This window comes from Kogia breviceps, chromosome 3 (assembly GCF_026419965.1).
Source record: "Kogia breviceps isolate mKogBre1 chromosome 3, mKogBre1 haplotype 1, whole genome shotgun sequence".
NCBI classification, from domain to species: domain Eukaryota; kingdom Metazoa; phylum Chordata; class Mammalia; order Artiodactyla; family Physeteridae; genus Kogia; species Kogia breviceps.
In genome coordinates, this window is record NC_081312.1 from 147,708,735 (window position 1) to 147,731,816 (window position 23,082).

Genomic DNA, 23,082 nt, shown 5'->3' on the forward strand with positions numbered 1-23,082 from the left:
GAAAACATTCCTTGTCCATGGCTCTCTTCAGGGCCTTCCACAGGCAAATGCAGTTTACTTGGACAAAATTCTACCTCTTAATTCTCTAAATGGAGAAAATGGACCATTAGTCCTTTTACAATGGCTAAATTAGCAATTACCAGCAGGTAAACAGCCTATCACAGCAACACTGATCCAAGCTTATGATGAGTGTCATTTGCAAAGGCGGAGCCCTTCAGAGAGAAATCTGTTTTATTAGCATAAAGAAGTCTAAAGAGCACTGGCCAGGGCCAAGAGGCCCTCCATGGTCCCCAGGAATCACTGATGATTTATGAGCTCCCAGACATTCACCTATGACACCACAATTCATTCCTGCGTAAAATACTCTATTATTATATCACCCAAGTGTAAGGTCAGAAAATACCAAATGGAATACAATTTCTTAAGCCAGGTAGGGAGAATAAGTAATTGTATAAAAAGTCCCAAAGCCAAAATAAATTAAGCCAGAGAACTAATCTGAAGAGGAGAAGTAACCAAATGAACAAAGTGGGAAACACTAGTGTGCATTTTTAAAGTGTCGGTTCCCAGGTGCCTGCAGATCAGACCACATGCTTGGTCAGAGGCATCCACCAGCAGCACAGTGGGGAGGAAAGAGCATGAACTCTGGGAGCAGGAGTCGAAGGTTTTAAATGTTGTTCCTCCACTTTGAAGCCACAGGACCTCAGGCAAATACTTAACCACTTTGAACCTTAACTAAAATTTCTGAATGGCTTCCCAGGGTTGGGAGAATTAAATTAAAACATCTACCTCCTGGCTCAGAGTAGGCATTTACACTGCCACCTTGAAGATGCACCCCACACCCACCCTATGGACACATGGAACCTTTATACACATTAATCTCCTCAGTTAAGCTCCAGGCAAACCCTGCCATCTTGGTCTTCTGGTTTGGGAGACCTTCGTCCCTGTGTGCATGTCTACTTCCATCCATTTTATATAGCCTTTGAAGTCTAGTTTCCTGAGTTTTTGTGGGGACAAACAACCAGTCCTTCGTACCAGAGTTCCCCAACCCCAGGGCTACAGACTGGTACCGGTTCGTGGCGTGTTAGGAACCAGGCCTCACAGCAGGAGGTGAGCAGCGGTCTAGCAAGTGAAGCTCCATCTGCCGCTCCCCATTGCTACCCATTGCTCGCATTACCACCTGAACCAATGCCCCCGCCCCCGCCGCCAGTCCGTGGAAAAATTGTCTTCCACGAAACCAGTTCCTGGTGCCAAAAAGGTTGGGGATTGCTGCTTTATAGCATCTATGTCTTTACACTTTGGTATAAATCAAAGACTTTGAATCTACCTCAGGATTACTATACATATTTGTTTAACTTTTTACCATTTACTTTTTTGTGTTGTGGCAAAATCACCTTGACTACATATAGTGTTTATGTGTTGTGTGTGTATCATAAATATATTTATTTAACCTTTGTTTACTGTTGCACTTAGGAAGAAAGACTGTTATGTGGGAAGCTAATACTCTTCCGTTTTTTGAAAAACAGGTTAAGAGAATTTTGTTCAAGAAATTGAGAAGTGTTTGAGGGAGGGAAGGACTGGGAGTGTGGGATTAGCAGAGGTAAACTATTATATGTAGGATGGATAAACGACAAGGTCCTACTGTACAGCACAGAGAACTGTATTCAATCTCCTGTGATAAACCATAATGGAAAAGAATATTAAAAAAAGAATGTCTCTGTGTAGAACTGAGTCACTTTGCTGTGCAGCAGAGATGGGCACAACGTTGTAAATCAACTCTACTTCAATTAAAAAAAAGAAATTAAAAAAACAAAGAAATTGAAAAGTGTTGACAATTAGGATTTTCGTTCCTTTAGAGTTTCAGTTTCAGAAGGTAAGCACCTTCGGTTTAGCTGTTGCCAGCAAGCCTCCTCTTATGTGTTGCATAGTGTTACAGGTGAATTGGAGCAAGTGAAAGTCTGTGTATCCCTCATGCCATTCAAAGTCTTTGCACAGAAGAGGGGAGAAAGAAAGAGTATTTGAAGAGGAAGAGGTAAAATGTCTACTTCTCCATATAAAAGTCCTAACATCTGCCTTTAAACTTCAAAATAGCTTCTGTCTAGAGCCCTATCTTCTCACTCACCACTTTTTCTCAGAGAAACAGCTACTCCTTCTCTAGATCAGAATGAATGCTGCTGCCTGTTCCCAGAATCCATTCACTCCTAGCCCTCATAGGACTATTTTTCTTGAATTTTTTACAAATGTTTGAGTAGAAGATAGGCGGTCCCTTCCAAATATGACTTTCTGTGAGTCCATGGACTTGTGACATCAATTATGACCCCTCCAGCCAGTATCTTAATTCTCTTCCACTTCACTAACTCCTTTCTCTCTGATGTCCCCAAACTGGTGCCTTTAAATTAACAAAACCCACTGTGTTGTTAAGAGGCACTCAAGGCTTGAGGTTCCACAGCAAAATTCACCTTGAATGAAACTTTCTTGCTTTGGTCATCTGACTTCCTTAGGTAGACAAAGAATAGGTCAGGTGCCTTGGGCACTCAAAGAATGTCAGATTTGTTCCACCAGGGTCTACTCCAAATCCTACACAGAGTGGTGAGAAATACTAAATCTATTATTCCTTAAGTATGGCCAAGATCCACCACCCCAGCACCACCATCCTCACCTCCATCACTACCTGTTCTCCATGGTTCTTAGGGAGCAATGGGTAGCAATTACACTTGCTTATTTTTTACTGTAACTTTCAAGTCTGTCTCTGTAAAGGCCTCTCAGTTACAGAAAGGTCTGCTTCTGGTTCACCCCAACCACATGCCAAATCCCTGGTACGACTAAAAACGGCCTCAGGCATAATAGGAGCATTTTTCTTAACGATGCTCCTATACCACTGATGGCACAGAATTTTTTTTTTAACATCTTTTTTGCAGTATAACTGCTTTACAACTGTGTGCTAGTTTCTGCTGTATAACAAAGTGAATCAGCTATACATATACATATATCCCCATATCTCCTCCCTCTTGCGTCTCCCTCCGACCCTCCCTATCCCACCCCTCTAGACGGTCACAAAGCACCGAGTTGATCTCCCTGTCCTATGTGGCTGCTTCCCACTAGCTATCTATTTTACTTTTGGTAGTGTATATATGTCCATGCCACTCTCCTCATCCCAGCTAACCCTTCCTCCTCCCCATGTCCTCAAGTCCATTCTCTACATCTGCGTCTTTATTGCTGTCCTGCCCCTAGGTTCTTCAGAACCATTTTTTTAATTCCATATATATGTTTTAGCACATGCTATTTGTTTTTCTCTTTCTGACTTACTTCACTCTGTATGACAGACTCTAGGTCCATCCACCTTTCAATCCATCCACCTCACTACAAATAACTCAATTTCTTTTCATTTTATGGCTGAACAATATTCCATTGTATATATGTGCCACATCTTCTTTATCCATTCATCTGTCGATGGACACTTAGGTTGCTTCCACGTCCTGGCTATTGTAAATAGAGCTGCAATGAACATTGTGGTACATGAGTCTTTTTGAATTATGGTTCTCTCAGGGTATATGCCCAGTAGTGGGATTGCTGGGTCATATGGTAGTTCTATTTTTAGCCTTTTAAGGAACCTCCATACTGTGCTCCATAGTGGCTGTATCAATTTACATTCCCACCAATAGTGCAAGAGGGTTCCCTTTTCTCCACATCCTCTCCATCATTTATTGTGTGTAGATTTTTTGACGATGGCCATTCTGACTGGTGTGAGGTGATACCTCACTGTAGTTTTGACTTGAATTTCTCTAATGATTAGTGATGTTGAGCATCCTTTCATGTGTTTGTTGGCAATCTGTATATCTTCTTTGGAGAAATGTCTGTTTAGGACTTCTGCCCATTTTTGGATTGGGTTGTTTGTTTTACTGATATTGAGCTGCATGAGCTGCTTGTAAGTTTTGGAGATTAATCCTTTGTCAGTTGCTTCATTTGCAAATATTTTCTCCCATTCTGAGGGTTGTCTTTTCGTCTTGTTTATGGTATCCTTTGCTGTGCAAAAGCTTTTAAGTTTCATTAGGTCTCATTTGTTTAGTTTTGTTTTTATTTCCATTTCTGTAGGGGGTGGGTCAGAAAGGATCTTACTGTGATTTATGTCATAGAGTGTTCTGCCTATGTTTTCCTCTAAGAGTTTGATAGTGTCTGTCCTTACATTCAGGTCTTTAATCCATTTTGAGTTTATTTTTGTGTATGGTATTAGGAAGTATTCTAATTTTATTCTTTTACATGTAGCTGTCCAGTTTTCCCAGCACCACTTATTGAAGAGGCTGTCTTTTCTCCATTGTATATTCTTGCTTCCTTTATCAAAAATAAGGTGACCATAGGTGCGTGGGTTTATCTCTGGGCTTTCTATCCTGTTCCATTAATCTATATTTCTGTTTGTGTGCCAGTACCATACTGTCTTGATTACTGTAGCTTTGTAGTATTGTCTGAAGTCAGGGAGCCTGATTCCTCCACTTCTGTTTTCCTTTTTCAAGACTGTTTTGGTTATTCGGGGTCTTTTGTGTTTCCATACAAATTGTGAAATTGTTCTAGATCTGTGAAAAATGCCATTGGTAGTTTGACAGGGATTGCTTTGAATCTGTAGATTGCTTTGGGTAGTATAGTCATTTTCACAATGTTGATTCTTCCAATCTGAGAACATGGTATATCTCTCCATCTGTTTGTATCATCTTTAATTTCTTTCATCAGTGTCTTATAGTTTTCTGCATACAGGTCTTTTGTCTCCTTAGGTAGGTTTATTCCTAGGTATTTTATTCTTTTTGTTGCAATGGTAAATTGGAGTGTTTCCTTAATTTCTCCTTCAGATTTTTCATCATTCGTGTATAGGAATGCAAGAGATTTCTGTGCATTAATTTTGTATCTTGCTACTTTACCAGATTCACTGATTAGTTCTAGTAGTTTTCTGGTAGCATCTTTAGGATTCTCTATGTATAGTATCATGTCACCTGCAAACGTTGACGGCTTTACTTCTTGTTTTTTTTTTTTTTTTTTTTGGTGGTACGCGGGCCTCTCACTGCCGCGGCCTCTCCCATTGTGGAGCACAGGCTCTGGACGCGCAGGCTCAGCGGCCATGGCTCACGGGCCCAGCCGCTCCGTGGCATGTGGGATCCTCCCGCACGGGGGCATGAACCCGTGTTCCCCGCATCCGCAGGCGGACTCTCAACCACTGCGCCACCAGGGAAGCCCTTTACTTCTTCTTTTCCTATTTGAATTCCTTTTATTTCTTTTTCTTTTCTGATTGCTGTGGCTAAAACTTCCAAAACTGTGATGAATAATAGTGGTGAGAGTGGACAGCCTTGTCTTTTCCTGGTCATAGAGGAAATGGTTTCAGTTTTTCACCACTGAGAATGATGTTGGCTGTGGATTTATCATATATGGCCTTTATTATGTTGAGGTTATTTCCCTCTACGCCTACTTTCTGGAGGGTTTTTATCATAAATATATATGTCGAAAATTTTTCTACATCTACTGAGATGATCATATGTTTTTTCTCTTTCAATTTGTTAACATGGTTTATCAAATTGATTGATTTGCATATATTGAAGAATTTTTGCATTTCTGGGATAAACCCCATTTGATCATGGTGTATGATCCTTTTAATGTGCTGTTGGATTCTGTTTGCTAGTATTTTGTTGAGGATTTTTGCATCTACGTTCATCAGTGATATTGGCCTGTAGTTTTCTTTTTTTGTGACATCTTTGTCTGGTTTTGGTATCAGGGTGATGGTGGCCTCATAGAATGTGTTTGGGAGTGTTCCTCTCTCTGCTATGTTTTGGAAGAGTTTGAGAAGGACAGGTGTTAGCTCTTCTCTAAATGTTTGATAGAATTTGCCTGTGAAGCCATCTGGTCCCCGGCTTTTGTTTGTTGGAAGATTTTTCATCAGTCTCAATTTCAGTGCTTGTGATAGGTCTGTTTATGTTTTCTATTTCTTCCTAGTTCTGTCTCACAATGTTGTGCTTTTCTAAGAGTTTGTCCATTTCTTTCAGGTTGTGATGGCACAGAATTTAATCCTACTGGTTCCTCTTTGCAATTCTTACCCTTAAGATTTAATGATAAAATTCAACCCCTCTCATTGTGACCCTTAACCTCAGTCTCCTGGGTTTTCCCATCCCCAGCTGCCCTAAGTGATCATCTTGACACCCTTGTTTCTGGCTCCTGCCACCCAATGTCATTATAGAGCCAGTAGTTCTGGCCTTAGTTTTTCACTCAGTCATTATCCAGTCAGTCAATAATTATTTACTGAGCACCTACTCTACACAAGGCACAGTTTTAGGTGCTGGGAATGCAGAGATGATAAAAACAAATCAGGTTCCTACTTTTATGTTGCATCTGAGCCCCTTGAGCAGGATGGGAGAGGTGATGGTTGCTATCTCAGAGGTCCTTCCTGGGGCATGGATGGGTTGAATGGGGGACCCAAGCACTCTCTACCTTGAAAGAGACATGTGTCTCCCTGGCCTGAAAACCATCCTGCATGCTCTCTATCAGCTTCCTCACCATCCAGTCTCCTCTTAATCTCCTCCAAATTGGCTCTATCCTTATGGAAACCATAATTCTTAGGCCACCAAAGACCTATCACTATGTTCAACATTTTTGTTTGTAGTTCATGTACTCAACTGCACATGACTTCTGTATTTCTGTTAGTCATGAAGACTCAAAAACACAGTAACCTTTTAGTTGTCCTCCGTCTTTTCCTCCTATGATTATGGACCTATCAATCATTCTTTATAATTTTTCTCACACCTGGACCTTTTTTCCCCATTCCAATTGTCATCAGGCTTGCATTACCTTGTGCTAGAGATACTCTCCTAACCAACATATCCTCCTAGCCAATATTCCTAACTTCTGTGTTGTTTCTTTTCAAATCACCCTCCACACATCTTAAAACACTGCTTTCATGATGTTGTACCTCAGTCTAGATCCTTCAATGGCTCCCCATTGCCAACAGCAAGAGTCCCCAACCTGTGGCTCATGAAGAACATAAAGAAGGGTTTTCAGAAACAATAACTGACTTAAATTTTTTTCATAATTTATAAGGCCCTGTGCTTTGTGGGTCATAAAGTCTAAAGAAGGGTGGCAGTTATTACGTAGTGGTTAGATCATAGATTCAAGTCTAGGCTCCACAACTATAGGAATCCAGTTAAGTTAATTTGCCTATATGTACCTCAGTTTCCTCATCTGAAGAATGAAGAGAACAATACCTAGTTCACAGTATAATTAAAAGATAAAATTAGATCACTCATATAAAGTGCTTTGCATAGCACTTAGTACAAAAGTGATACTCAAAAACTTACAAATTAAAAATATTTGCGGAAGTTCTGATAATCTTAGCATGGTTATCAGTGACAGGTATGGGGTACATGTGGCAGCACTGTCCATGTCTCCAAAGAGATGTGGTCAGACCTTGCAAGAATCTTGCAAGGGACCAGAGCCCATCAGCCTGACCACCCAGCTGGCCCAGCCCTGGCCCTAACTGGTTTGTTCCTCTGTACTGCTAGTTACCAGCCCATCCCCAAGGAAGGCAGGAACCCAACTTCCAATCACCCCATTTCACGCTTTCCCTTGTCCTTACCAAGCAGACAGAGCTCCCCGTTTTTCTTCCATGCATCCTTTCATTTCCCATTTTCTTCTCTCATCTTCTGAAAAATCCATATTTACCTTATTCCTCCTCCAACTATTCCAGAAAAGCTAAATGAGACTGCAAAGTAGCATACGATAGACCATGCCAGACTTCTGCCCTAAAGTAAGTTCTATTTACATTAAACATTAAAATGTAATCAATATGGGTAATCAGGAGAGTTCTGAGCAGCTAGAAGCAGCTCCTCCTTAGGAAAGAAGAGAAATCTTAACCTTAATAATGAAAGGGGCCATGCTAATTCAATCTAATAAATATTGATTTAGCACCCAGAAGTTCCATTCATGATAGTTTGAGCCCTTTCTGTCTAGCTTTGTCCTAGCACTGTCTCAGGCATTGCAATAGTTAGTTTATGTCTCTGTCTCCAATACACTGTCAGCTTCTCAAAAGTCCTGCCAAGTCTTGCTCAACCTACTGTCTCCAGCCCAGTGTACAGTGCCTGGCATATCACAAGGAAACGAGTGAGACAAGAGAGGAAAAAGGAAAGAATGAGGGAGAGAAAAAGGAAAGAAGGAGCAAGGAGAGAGACAGAGGAGAAGAAAGCAACTTGCAGAGTAGCAAAATCAGATAAGTGTTCTAATCCTTATCTGAGTAAACATGGACAAGTGACTTAATCTAAGCCTCAGTTGCCTCATCTGTAAAATGGCGATAGGTTAATAATACACACCTTAAGGGCTACTGTGAGGTTTTAAAAGGATAAATATAACGAAAGTAACAGAGGCAAAGACTGAGGCATAGTAAGTGACTGATAAATAATAACAATTACTATTACAAGTGAATAAAATTTTTTGTAAAATGGAATTAAGTCAATGCCTGTATCATAAATGGAGGTGAGAAGGTCTTGGCCTGGGCCCCTCAAGTCTGTCCTCTGGTTTGGCCAGCCTTTTCTGGACCTTTGTTGTTGGAGAGCTATTTTGCCTACATAGCTTTCACTTAAATGGAGCTCTAAATCAAACTGTCCTCTGCCACTATTCTTCCCTGGGCTTCTGATTATAATCATGCTGCCTGCTATTAGTACAGGGATGTTTAAAACTCCTATAAAACAAGAGCTAATTGCTGATCTGCTTAATTAAAGTGAGCCTTTTGTTGTCACATTTACAAAGATAAATGAAATAATCAGCTCTGGACTAATGAGAGATAATTAGATTATGTAGCCGCAATAAATAAAGAAGAAAATGCTCCCGATTGTCCCTGTATGTCACAAAGAAGGACCATGGTGAGCCTTAAAGAAATGCATGTTAGTGATGTTTTATTTGAACAACAGTGAGTGATTGTGGGATCCAGCTCCCCAACTCTATTATATATTCAGATTTGCAACAATCAATAGAGAACATATCAGTGACTTCCTTACTGGGACATTACCAATTCTTTACAAGTAGTCCTAATTTTTTAAATAGATAATAATTTTTTAAATAATGTAAAAGTAAATATAATTTAACTCCATATAATTTATTAATGAAGTGTATTAATGGAGTATTAACTATCAACGTTTTACAAAATGTAATAAAGACGCTAAACCCTGCTTTCTTATCTCATAATAATCTATTCAATTATTTTACTAAAAATATTGCATTAGGTATAAAAATAAAATTGATCCAATATCAATGTAGCTGACAGTAAGCAAATTAATTTATTCCTGTGTGTCAAAGCCTAAACTGCCCTAAGTCACTTCCTCTGGCCTAGCCTTAAAAGGTCAACTCTGGTCCCCCAAAACACACAGAAGAGAGAGAGAGAGAGACAGAGAGAGAGACAGAGAGAGAGAATCTTAGTCCCTATAGGCAAAGGATACCAAAGCTCTTTCACACATGAATTGATTGATATGAAGGTGAAGATAAAATTTTTACTTTGCTCAGATAAAATAAAGACTGATTTCCCAAGACTGATAACATATCAAACAGACATCCCCTCCCCCAATGACAGAGATTACTACGCCTGGAAAAATACCTGCTAAACGAGTAGTTTCCTAAATATATATATATATTTAGGAAAGGATATAGGGTTTCTAACTTTTTATTTTATCGATTAAGAATTTAAAAGAAAAATCTATCCTCACAATCATTTTACCGTCAAAAAATAGAAAAAAAATGTAGTCTTGGAATAAAGGGCAAGACTTTAAATGGAATGACAGAAGCTTTATTAAGAAAATTCCTTATTTATTCTCATTTTTTAAATTTTATTTTTCTCCTATTTGTCCTTATTTTTCTCATTTTATCTGCATCAATGGAAGATCCATCTTAGACTGACACCCCTCCAAAGGTCAGAGTTTAGCAACCACAGAGCTACGATATTCTGTTCCAGGTATCAACACAGCTCCCTAAAGCCTAGGAGCTGAGGATTTTTAAAGTCAATATTCTAAAGCATTTTGTAAAATTAAAGGTTCATTTGAAATAAGAATAAAGAAACCAAAGCTTTCCATGTGCATGAGCCCACAGCAGCGCCTTCTGGTCCAGCATATGGCTGACCAGGGTTGTGATGTTTGAGGAGCAGGGCCAGCATCCAAAAGAGGTCCCCCTAACCCCCACCCTGAGCAGTATTGCCTACAGAGTCTCCTGACAGTAAGGCCAACTGATTTTCTAAGAAACTGAGAAATTTCAGATACAATCTGCTTTTCAAAGCATTTCCTAATTTATGCTTTGGTAAATACTAATTTTTTAGAAATAGTCCTCTATAAAGGAAGAAGCTTGTCATGGTGCATGGGAAAAAGCCAGAACCCCTGGCTTTATTTCCAATTCTACCACCATTGTAATCAATCAGTCTCTGAGTCTTGGTCCCTCCTAACATGGAGATGAGACCTACCTCACAGGGCCACTGAGACAAAGACCAGGCAAGCTGAGAGGTAGAAGACAGCACCATGGGGATCTCCAAATCATTTCTGATTCCAGTCTTAGGTTGCTGGATCTAGAATCAAAATAATGTGTTCAATGCTACACTGAATCTTAAGTCTTAAATGCAACGTCAACTTATGCAAAATTCTACCCATAATGTGCTCACAGAGCCTAGATAAGTTGGCCCTGTCTTGACTCTTGAAATAATATATTCCAGCTGTCCCTGAAAACCAAGGCATGGATACAGGGGGGAGGGAAAGAAAGGCAGTCATAGATCAAGTGTCTCAAATGTCAATAAATGGCAAAGGAGAGTTATGGAGCACATAAGAGGAGGAGGAGGTTCAGAATATAGGGCTTAGGATGCCCTCTGACCCCACTCAGAGAGGCCCAGTAATAAATCCAGTGGTGAGGGACATCTTTAGATATTGGAGCCATCCGGGAAAGCCATAGAGAATTTTCCAGCATCATAAACAGTTTGGAAAGAAAAAGATCTAATTTGGGAAGACAGGACAGAATGGTGAAAAAGGGAGAAGCTTTTAATAAGATTTTGTTGTTGTTGTTTTGTTGCTATTGTTGTTGCTGCTGTTGTTATTTTATCTGAAAAATTTTATACCAATAGGTAGGGCATTTGGAAAATCCTCAGTTGCACGCATTCCCTAAGTTAGGAATATGAGGTAATAAGACAGGTGCTCTTTGCTGGGCCATGTTAAGCTGACTGCTACCTTAAGAATGCTGATATCCAGCCACCCTGGCCACAGTTGGGGTCTAGGCAGCTTCATTCAACATCATAGGACAGACTTGCCTTCCTACACTCCTAGATTCCACATTAAGGGTATTAATCAGAGTAAGTAATAGTAGCTGCTGTAATAATCCCCAAATTTCAACTGTTTAACATAATAATAGATGATGTCTCTTTCATGCCTAGTCCACTGCAGTTCAGTTGGATGGGTAAGGGAAGGGTGCTTCATGTAGTTAGTCAGAGATCCAGGCTCCTTCAGCCTAGACCTCAGGATTCCGTGATGGATGCTCTACATTCAAAAGAAGGAGAATGGGAGAGATCTGGTGGAGTTTTAGAGGCCAGGCCTGGAAATGGTGCACATCATACACACCCATATTCCATCAGGCAGAATACAGTCACACAACCTCACTCAAAGCAAGAGAACATGTAGCCTTCCTATATGAACACGTGGCTTTGTCTCTATGAAAGTCCAAAGAGGAAGATCAGGAGAAGGGACAAGAAACATGGAAAAGCAACTTCTGTAGTTAGGTATAGTAGGTATAGCACTCCTTAGTGGGAGAACATTATTTCTTGTAGTCCTTAGAATCCTTTCTGCATTAAGCAATTCTGTTTCCCATAAATCTCCTTGAAGTTAAAAATGCTACATGGAAGAATATTAAATTTGGGATTGAAATGACTAAAATAAGATGAAAAAGTGCATCTATCTCATTGGGTTATTATAAGGCTTAAACAAATAATACATATAAAGTGTTTAGCACAGTTCCCAGCACAGCATAAGCAATTGTTAGATATTGGCTATTAGTGTGTTATGAAATCACTTTCACATATGAATAAACTGAAGTTCTCAGAAGTAAAGTGACTTTCCCAAGCTCATAAAGCTATCATAGCATGCAAACTTTCCCACTACTAATCTTTATCCTATGGCTTTGATCCAAAATTTTGTATTGAGAGCAACACAACAGAATCTTCTAGTAAATATTGTGACAATAGGAGAACACATTCTTCCCATTTGCTCTTTTAAAGACTGTAATATTATCTCCTTCCCTAAATCCCTTGTTTGTCCATACTAACTCCAGGGCAACTACATTTTGGCTTCCTGAAGCAGACTTTCTCCATGGAATTATCAATTCCCTAGTCTCCCACATGGACCAAATTAACACTGCTTAGTGCTAGGGAGATCACATTCCCTTCTGATATTGAAACCCGTAATTTCTGATCAATTAGAGGCTGGTTATGAAAACCATCAATTGATATTTAACTCACTGAGTCAGTAATCATTTCAATTTCACTTTGGAGTCTCCCACAGAAAATGATTTGCTGTAGTATTTTGAAATGTACAACAGGCCTTTAAAAAAGCAAAACAACTAATAGGCTTTTTTTCCCTCTTCCTATTTCAGAGAATGTGGTGTTTATTTCCATTCTTAGCATTTAAAATTTGAAATTATTGAACAGAGAAAGTGCAGTGATTGCTACCTCAAGTTCAGTTATAAGGAAGTATATTCCAGAGAATTATGTGCATTTTATTCTGAAACTCTGGTATTGTCTGGAACTTGGATGATGCAGTAACCTCTACAGTAATACCATGACAGTTTGTCTATAAAATAAGAACATGCACCATCATTCAGGAAACTTTTACTCTGTACATTTTCACTATACTCACTTACTCTGTACAAAAACTTTATGATGTGGATATTTTATTCTCACTTTCCAGAGGAGTTCCTGGAAACTCAGTGAGGTTAAAGTGCCCAAAGCAGTTGAGCAGCAGCTCAGGGACTCATGCACAGGTCAGTCTGATTCTAAAAGGTCTGTCAGTCACACTTGGCCCCCCAGTCTCTATAGACAGGACCATCTGTAGGCCTGTCCCTTCCTGAAATTCTAATATCAGTTCTTTCCCTGCTTGCAGCAGCTCACTGTCATACAAAGTCCTTCACAGGCTTTGGAACTAGACAGATATTGGCTCAAATGTCTACTCTGCCTCCTTAGCTGGTCTGTGACCTGAGACGAGGCATTTGACCTTTATTTCCTCTTTTGCAAAAAAGAGATACGTTAGAATATTTAAATAATGTTAGAATATTTTGTTGGTATTTTGGCCAAAGCACAAGCAGCCTCCTGGGAGGCAGATGGTATGGTGGTAAGACTGCCAATCACCTGAAATCAAATCACCTAGGTTTGAATTGTGACTCTACCCTAATACTCCTGTGAACTTGGACAAGTGATTTGAAACTTGAGTTTTCTCATCTAAAAATGGGGAATATTAATAATACCTACTTCTCAGGATTAATGATGTGAGTATAAATACATTAAAAGATTGAAATACTTAGTATAGTGCCAGGTACTTAATAAGTGTTCAATGTGCTACTATTATCCCTTCAGTTTTTCAGAAATACTTGCTTTTGCCTGATAACAGAGTTTGCTGACATGGCCTAAAATGCCTGCCTGGACTTTCTCCTAGAATCTATCCTACTGAGAAACTACATGGGCCTCTGCATCTGTTGTAATTCTGCCCTGATTCCCTGTCCTAGTCTGGCTTCTTCTGGCCTCTCCACCACTGCTCTATCCTTAGCCATGAACTTAGTCACATCAAGAAAAAAGAATCAGACCGGTTGTGACTTACTTACACAACCAAGGAGACCTCCATGAGGCCACATGCTTATTAAGCTTGTCCTCTCACTGATGAAACACATTTACCTGGAAGGACAAGCACACAACAAGAACACGAGAAACACATCTTTAGGCTTCCACAGCTTCCTGGGTATACTGCTCTTCACACCTGGGGCTGCTGAGGCTGAGTTCTTTTCTTCTCCACGCTGATAACTGATCACATTCCATGATACATGGAAGTGTAGCTTTCCATTTTCAACTAAGTCATGCCCCTCTTCGGTCTCCATTGCACGGTGCGGTATAAGACACAACCCCTGAACCCCTTCAGCAGTGCTCCACAGAACAGTGAACACAGAGTGCATGGTTAATAAACACTGTTCGTTGTATTGCTAAGCATATGTTCCATAAGAAATATGGCTGTAAGTAGCATAACACTGCTATGGTGCAAATTCATTAAGGGTTAAATAAAATAGCCTTGCTTGACCCTTGATACCGCTGGTTTCCAGAATACTACATTCTTGGTTTTCCTCCTACTCTCTGGTGGCTCCTTTTCAGTTCTCCCCAAATTTTTAATGCTAAAGTGACCCTGTTCTTTTCTACTCTTTATCCGCCCTCACTACCTGGTTGTACCATCAGCTCCCACTTCTTTACGCACTATTTGCCAACAACTGCCAGACCTCCTCTGAATTCCACACTCAGTGATCAACTAACTGCCTATTGGAGCTAACAGATATTTCAAAATCAAAACGTCTAAAAACAATTATTGATAAGTCCTCTTCCACCTTAATCAGTGTCTACTGAATTCACTCCTTGGCATCATGCTGGACCCCCTCCTTCTCTCACACCCCACATCCAGTTTGTCAGAAAATTCTGTTGGCTTCACAGTATATCCAGAATATGGCTACTCCTAACACGTCACCTTAGGGAACACTATCATCTTTCCTGAATTACTGTAATAACCTTCTAACTGCTTCTATTCTTATCCCCAACAGTCTGTTCTCAACACAGCAACCAGAAAGAGATCATGTCACTAGTCTGCTCAAAACCTTCTAATGACTCCTTATTTCACTCAGAGTAAAAATGGTCTTTAAAATAGTTTACAAGACCCTGAATGATTTGGGCCCAGTTATTCCTCTGACCTCATCTCCTACTACAGCCCCATTCATTCACTCTGCTATAGCCACATGGGTCTCCTTGCTATTTCCTAAACAGAGGAGGCATGCCTCCCCGCCCAGGGCCTTTGCACTGGCTGTTCCTTCCACCTGGCATGCTCCTTGCCCACATGGCCACATGGCCACCTAACTCCCACACCCCCTCAAGTTTGTGCTCAGCTGGCCCCTTCTCAATAAGGCCTATGCTGACCACCCACCTCAGTAACCTCATCAACTATCATCTTCTAATGTGCTCTGTAAATTTTAGTTGTTGTGTTTAATATTTATTGCCTGTCTCCCTGAAGTCTAAGCTCTGTTCAGGCAAAGACACTTGTTGGTTTTGTTCACTGCTCTATTCCTGATGCCTGGAACACAGTCTGGCACATAGAAAGTTCTCCATAAATATTTGCTGAGCTAATTGGATGATTAATTTGGGAAGTGCAGTCTCATGCCTTGACTTATGAACCAATTTTAGAATCTGACTCATAACTATTGTAGACAGTAGCCAGCCGACTTTCTCGTTTTTCTGCAAAAGCAGAACATTCCACTTATGATATAGATACTCTAAATACGGTCCTAGGAAGCATTTTACAAGATTGGTACTTGGTCAACAGCATGAATTACACAGAATAGAAGGTGGGAATTATAGTACATTTTTAAATTTTTACTCAAATATACACCCAGGTACACAATTACTTTCTGTAGTTTTATTTCATCTCATTAATACTTTGTATCCTTTTCTTTAATCACCTGGAAAAGCAGCATGACACAGAAGTTAAAAGAAAGGCCTGTGTACCCATATTGTGTGGGCCTAAATCTCCACTCCACTGCTTACCACTATAGCTGTCACTTAACCTCTCTGGACCTTCCATTGGAGGCATTCGAGTTTAAAGGTTGGTATTAAAAATTTCTGACATGTGGTTCTCCAAGCCAGTTTGCACAGTTCTAGAGACAGGAAGTTCATTATTTGAGGTAGTCTGCTTCTTTGCTGAACTGCATCATGTGTTACTAAGTTCTATATACAATATTGGACTAAAAAGCCAGTTTCCCATTATGTCCAAGCATTCATCCTAAAATTGGCTCTTTCAGCACTGGAAAATACAAATGTCCTCTTCCACATAAGTTTCCATATAACGTTTTTTTAAACCTCTGTTATCTGCCTGCCAGTTTTGAGCATAATAATTGTTATGTCCTAGGGCTTCCCTGGTGGCGCAGTGGTTAAGAATCCGCCTGCCAATGCAGGGGACACGGGTTTGAGCCATGGTCAGGGTAGATCCCACATATCACGGAGCAACTAAGCCCATGCGCCGCAACTACTGAGCCTGTGCTCTAGAGCCCATGAGCCACAACTACTGAGCCCACATGCCACAACTAATGAAGCCTGCGCCCCACAACAAGAGAAGCCACCGCAATGAGAGGCCTGTGCCCCACAAGGAAGAGTAGCCCCCGCTCGCTGCAACTAGAAAAAAGAAAGCCCACGTGCAGCAAACAAGACCCAATGCAGCCAAAAATAACTTAATTAATTAATTAAAATAAAATAAAATAATTGTTATGTCCTCCTTGTTCATAAATGCTTTGGGATCCAGAAGATGTTTGTTGTATATTAGTATGTTCCAGGCTTTGTACCCAGGTTAACATTTGTACCAGGTTAACATTACCTGCGCCCCTCACTTCACTGGAGCAGGAACCAACTCAATGCTTGTACTTAACGAGCTAGCACCTTCCCTCTCTGCTCACAAGTAAACTGTTTAGACAGGCAGTTCATTTGGGGCTCCTTTCCTCACAGAGCTATTTTCCTTCACACACCCTCTTTCCACATCTTCTCTTTCTTAACCACTTGGTAATGAGGTCTGTAACGATTAGAGGTCTTCTAACTCTACAGCCTTATCATTCTAAATAATATGCAAACAAACTTTATCCTCAGCCAGCTTAATAGTTCAATCAGCGATTATTTTTAATCTCTCTATATATAATTTCAAAAAGAAGTTATATATTGTCCCACTCCTGAAGTTTTGGCACTCTCTTTTATTTTTCACATCTGACTCACTGCAAAAATATCTTTTGGCAGCATTCACAGAAATTTATCAGTGAGGTTCACTCAAGAGAATTTCAGTATGGGCCCCAGCAGACTTCTCAACCAGCTTGTACACATGTTCTGGGTAGCAGAGACAGTTTGGCTTGGTGGAAAAAGCACAAGGACTCCAGGAGCCAGACTGCCAGGCTTCAAATCCAGCTCCAGCTTGGAAGAAATGGGAGAATTCAGGCAAACTATTTAACTTCTCTGGCCCCATTTCTTCAGTTAAAATGGAGATAGTAACAGCACCTACTTCAAAGCTCTGTTGGGAAAATTAAATGAGTTACTACATATAAAGCCCTTAGAATGATGCTGGGAAAATATCAAAGCCTCAATAAATGTTTGCTACCATACAAAGAAGCCACTGTCCTGATTGTCACTGGGAGAGAGAAGAGAAATTTAAGCATGATCTCCATCCACATGAAATATGACTGCTTTTGAGGGAAAGAGAAAAAAAATGAGAAAATACAGATAATATTTAAAGGACATGTTAATAAGAACAAACCACTTTTGGAATCATTGTCATAAATGTCTACCATCTAGACCTCCCCACTAGATATCTATAAGACATCTTGAATTTGGCTGGTCCAAAACATCTCTTCCCAGTGAATGAAGTCAATCTCATGTGCTTATTCAACAAGCACCTATTGAGTCACCTTCAAGGCATATGGGAAACATGAAGTTCTCCTTAACCTTTCCCTCTCCCTTAGCTTCTATATCTAATCAGATACCAAATTCTGCCCTCCTTATCCCAATCACTGATATAAATTCATCCCCTTCTTGCCATGCCCAATGCCACAGTACCATTTCTCTGCAGGTCCATATCATCCAGTCCCTGACACTATCCTCTCCTGCTCCAACCTCTGTTCCTCATTGCTGTCTGAAGAGTAATCCTAAAAAAAAGTAATAATCATCTTATTTTTAAAAACTTCTAATAAAAAAGAATGAAATTCTGCCATTTGCAACATCGATGGACCTCGAGAGTATTAATCTTAGTGAAATGAGTCAGACAGAGACACTCTGTGTTATCACTTATTTGTGGAATCTAAACAATGAAATAAATGAACATATATATAACAAAGCAGAAACAGACTCTCGGATACAAAGAACAAACTAGTGGTTACCAGTGGGGAGAGGAAAGAGGGGAGGAGCAAGATAGGGGTAAGGGATTAAGAGATTAAAAACTACTATGTATAAAATAAATAAGCAACACAGATATAATGTACAGCACAGAGAAATATAGCCATTATTTTGTAATAACTTTAAATGGAGTATAATCTATAAAATATTGAATCACTATGTTGTACACCTGACATTAATATTGTATATCAACTATACTTCAATTTAAAAATTTAAAAATAAAAATAAAAGACTTCCAATGACTACTTACAGGTAAATTCTTTAGCTTGACTTACAAATTATTTGACTACCTGACTCCAACTTTCTTCTCCAGTGCCACCTCTTGCCAGTCACCTCAACACAACCTCTACACAACAACCCTGAACTTCTCCTCGTGCCATACCAGACCCTTGAGTGAATCCACACCATTGCACATGTCATCCCTGTTTCCATCCATGACAAACACCTACTCATCCTGTATGCCTCAGTCCAAATGGCTTCTTTGAAATGAAGGCTTTTCCAGTGGCTAGTAGCACTTTTCCCTGTCTTCTAACTATACTTTAGTCTCGCTTATTTGCTTAATTAATGAAATATCATAAGCAAATTACCTAGTATTAGGTTTGTTACAAAATAAATGCAACATAAAAGGTAGCAATTATTATTATTAATTATTCCTGTTGTATAGAAACCAAGTGTGGTTCTGCAGGACCTGGACATAGATATGAAAGAACAAACATTTTTTGAATGAATGAATGAATGAAGCAAGCTGAGACATCTCACTATAAAAAGTATAAAATAGGGAGATTATCTTTTTTTAATACGTTGCATAGAGGAAGGGAGTAAATATTTACACCAAAATCTTTGGCTAATATAGTTACTATAGTTAGACATGAAAGTTAGCTCTGAGCTTCCAGAAGGAAACTAAAAGGAAAAGGACAAACAGTTCTCATCATCTGATGAAAGAAAGTGTACCACTTGATCGAGAAATACTAACATTTTCCTGGAGGAGTCTTCTATGTGAATATTGCATAACACTGAATAATATGGTATTTTCTTCTGTCATTTAAAAAACACAGAAATAGTCTTTCCTTTGGATTTTTAATCAATCTTCAATAAGATAAAATCCAAGAGCAGTACCAATTAAATTCTAGGCAGAAGCAGTTGGTGAAAGACAGGAGCCTCTGTGGGATTGGAAGGAAGCGATGGACAAGGTTTGCCTCAGGGAGAGACAGTCAATATCCTGGGTGAGAGCTGGGTGATGAATGCTGCTGGTGTAGTATCAGGCACAAGAAGGTGGCCTCATCGAGGTCCCCCCCAAGCTGGATTATGCTAACAGCTAGATAACACAGAGAGTGGGGAAATTAGGCATTTTCAGCAAAGAGTCTTGAAACAATAATGAGAAGTTACATGTACAGTCAGACGAACCCTTGGATATAGAGGGTTGACTGTACTAAGCCATTTTATATAAGGAACTTGAGCATCTGCAGATTTTGGTATCTGTGTGGAGTCCTGGAACCAGTCCCCCACAGATACTGAGGGACATAATTTAAGGGACTCTTTTCAATGACATTATTTGGTGTTGCAAGAACCAAAGATTAGAATGAGCTATAGACATATAAATTGGTCAAACGTGTGTTTCTGGGAGGCCTCAGTAATAAGATACTCCAGCTCTGTCAAGATAATATCTGGGAGAATGGATAGATATTATCAGGCTAGAATCACTGGATGAGAACTACCTGGCCAGCCTCATTTGTGAACACCCCCTGCCTCCTCTGATGCTCCAAAAATACAGTTGCCATTCTCATCTATGTTTTGTATGCACGTTTCCCCTCCCTTCCCCCTTTAGCCCCTACTCAACTCTTCACCCTCAGCTCTGGGTATCACCTTCAGGTGGCCTTTCCTTCCTCCCTCATCCTAGGCTGCCAGGTGCTACTCCCCAGAGGCCTCCTGTCACCATAACCACATGTACATTCCTCGTTATTTCTGTCTTTCTTGTGAGCTCCTCTAGGGAAGGTACCAAGACTTATTCAACTTGGTTTCCCCAGCACAGTGCTTGACACAGAATAATCAACCATTATATGTCAACAGTAGGAAGGAAGGGAGTTTGGGAATTACCTCAGATGATTCCCATAAGGCCAATGAGGATAATACAGAATAGAAGGGTGTTTATGGGGAAGAATAACAACAATGTTGGCATTTGACGTGGTAAGTGTGCATCACTGGAATAGCTAGTGAAGGTTGAGAGAGAAATGTGCACATTAACAATGCAGATTTGAACATCATCTGCCAGAAAGTAGAAGCTGAAACACTGAGAAAAGATGAATTTTCTTTTCAATTGCACCCAAATGAGCAATTATCCTTTGACTAAGATCTTTCCATCTTTTTCTCCCTCATTTGGGAACAATTACCATAGAATCAGGGTTAAATTCAAGCTTCTCAGCTTCACTTGCGTAGGATTCAAGGGCCTCCTCCAGATCGTGTTACTCACTGACTCAGTCCCCTCTGCTCCAGGAAACTCGCTGACCCTCTGAGCATATCTGGCCGATCACCCCCTCGATGGTATTACTGAAGCAACATCTCTCTGATGGAATCTTTGAGGAGTCTTAACTTCAGTGCCCATCTGCCTCATCCTCGGCTAACTCCTTCAAGGCCCAAACTCAAAAGCACAAAAGGCTCTTCTAAATCCTTTGCTGAGTGAGTACACGTCTTGTCTAATCAATCAGAATGCAGAACCCTTGAAAATGGAAGCTATACTCTTTGGTCCTTCTTTGTCCCCACTATCTCTAGGTGTAATAGTTCTGTACGTTCAGACAATTAATGTTTAGGATATTGGTGGGAGGGAGACAGCTTATTATCGAGGCAGCTTCCAGATTATTGTTTCTCTGCCAAATATCAGTAACTTCTCTTCTTCTAAAGCCAGCACTATCCACTTCTCTCCCTCCATCCTGGAAGCTTCAGGATGGTGACTGTATCTCCTTCCTTATGACTCTAGCTCTGCTCTCACAATTCTCTGCATCTTTCTTGATGGCTTCAGCATCCACATAGGTGACCCTGGCTCACAGCAATTTGATTACTCCCATTTGAACCAACATCAATTCTGTGTCATTTAAGCTGCCAATAGGCAAACCTAAACATCATCACTGAACCCTACTAACTAACCTGTACTTTTCAAAAGCCCCAAATGTCACGTGGTCTCCCCCTCATCCCACCATGTAGTCATCCCCCTCTCTCTCAGTGAACCTGCTTCTCTCTCTCACTGGTCATTGCCACCACAGCTCTTAGAGAGTCTTTCCATTCTTTATACAGTGAGAGTGATAAAGTTTGCAGTGGTGTCAAGAAGATGAAAAGAGATAATTTAGGGATGTCCCAGCCCACAGTATGAGTTGCTAAAGTAAGCTCTTCTTCCCTCCCCTTTCCCTCTAGGAATAAGGAGCTCAATGCTTCCTGAAGACATCATTCTAACTTTCAGCCTCTTTGACTAGTCTAGAAACTCCACCCTCTTTCTCAACTAAAATCTGTCTCCCAGAGCCTCCCATCCGGTGCACACTGCTCAGCTGTCTGGAGCACTAAGAATAAGAATGACCTTCTCCCCCCAGGTCAGCCTGCCAGCAACCCTCAGACAATTCACACAGCCACCAGAGTCTTTTCTTCTCCAGGCTGACCACCCTGACTCCTCCTGCCCTTTTAAACCCACCACCACATAACGGCCATCTTAGACTCCTAACACCTTCCAGTATCCTACACAATAAGCAGAAACTTCTGCCAGAACACTGGCCCCATTCAAAATTCCCAGGACTACAACGTGAACATTTTCCAGGGCTGACAATCTGTCCTGCTCCAAAATGGTTGAAAAATAAGTCCTCCTCATGGCTTTTCTTATAAATCAAACTCTACAAGGGAGGAGAAGAAGAAAAAATAAAAAAACTAACTCCCCAGACTGCAAGAAATGGTAATGCCAAGTGAATGGGGATTTTTTTAAAAAGAGTCTTGAATCCTGAGGGCTTGTGTTGTTCTTTTAACTAAAAAGTTTGAGTCTTGATCCATTAATCCAGAGCTAATAAATGGCTGGTGGCAATTTGCCAGTTTGAACTCACAAGTGCAAGCTTATTCATTATTAAGAAGTAGCGATCTCTGTAGGGAAATGCTTGCAAACAGGATTAACAGAGCAAGGGGAGGGCAAAGCCTTTGGTGAAAAATGTGCCCATTGCTAATCAACGGCCAACAGCTTGCTGCTGCAATGAGTCGCAGAAGCAATCATAGCTCAGTGATCTGTGCGTTCATCATTTGCCAGAGCAGGGAGTGGACTTTATGCACTGGCTGAGTCAGGATTTCCAAAACTTTTCTACCAAAGCGCCCCTGATAGCAGTAGCCAGTAAGTTCGTGTCCCTACGGGGTTCAGAAACTGAACCAGAAAGCCCCAAAATTAGTCGAAGTCAATACTCATATAAATTGTCATCTTAATACTATTCCCACACTGGTTTTAATATAAAAAGAACAGGCTTCCCCACCTCTCGATGTAATTCTCTGAGCCCCTAGACCACAGACCATGCCCCCAGGGCTTCATGTCCTCCTGTTTGAGAAAGGGAGCTAGTCCCTACTCCAAGGAACAAGCCACACCCCCCAGCAGCCTGCATGAGACAGGCTCAGAGGTCTCATGGCCGCTTCAGTGGTCACTCCTTACCCAGATCTATAGGCTTATTGATTCCAGAAGGAATTATAACAGAGAAGGCATAGCCCAGTAAGACCTCAGTATTGAAGACAGACAGTTCCACAGTCTTGTAATGTACAACTGGAGCCTACCTAACCTCTCCAAGCCTGTTTCCTCACCTGTAGAGCAGTATCTACTGCCTAGGCTGTGCTGAGAACTAAATTAGAGGATGTGAGTAAAGTGCTTAGCACAGTAAGTAAAC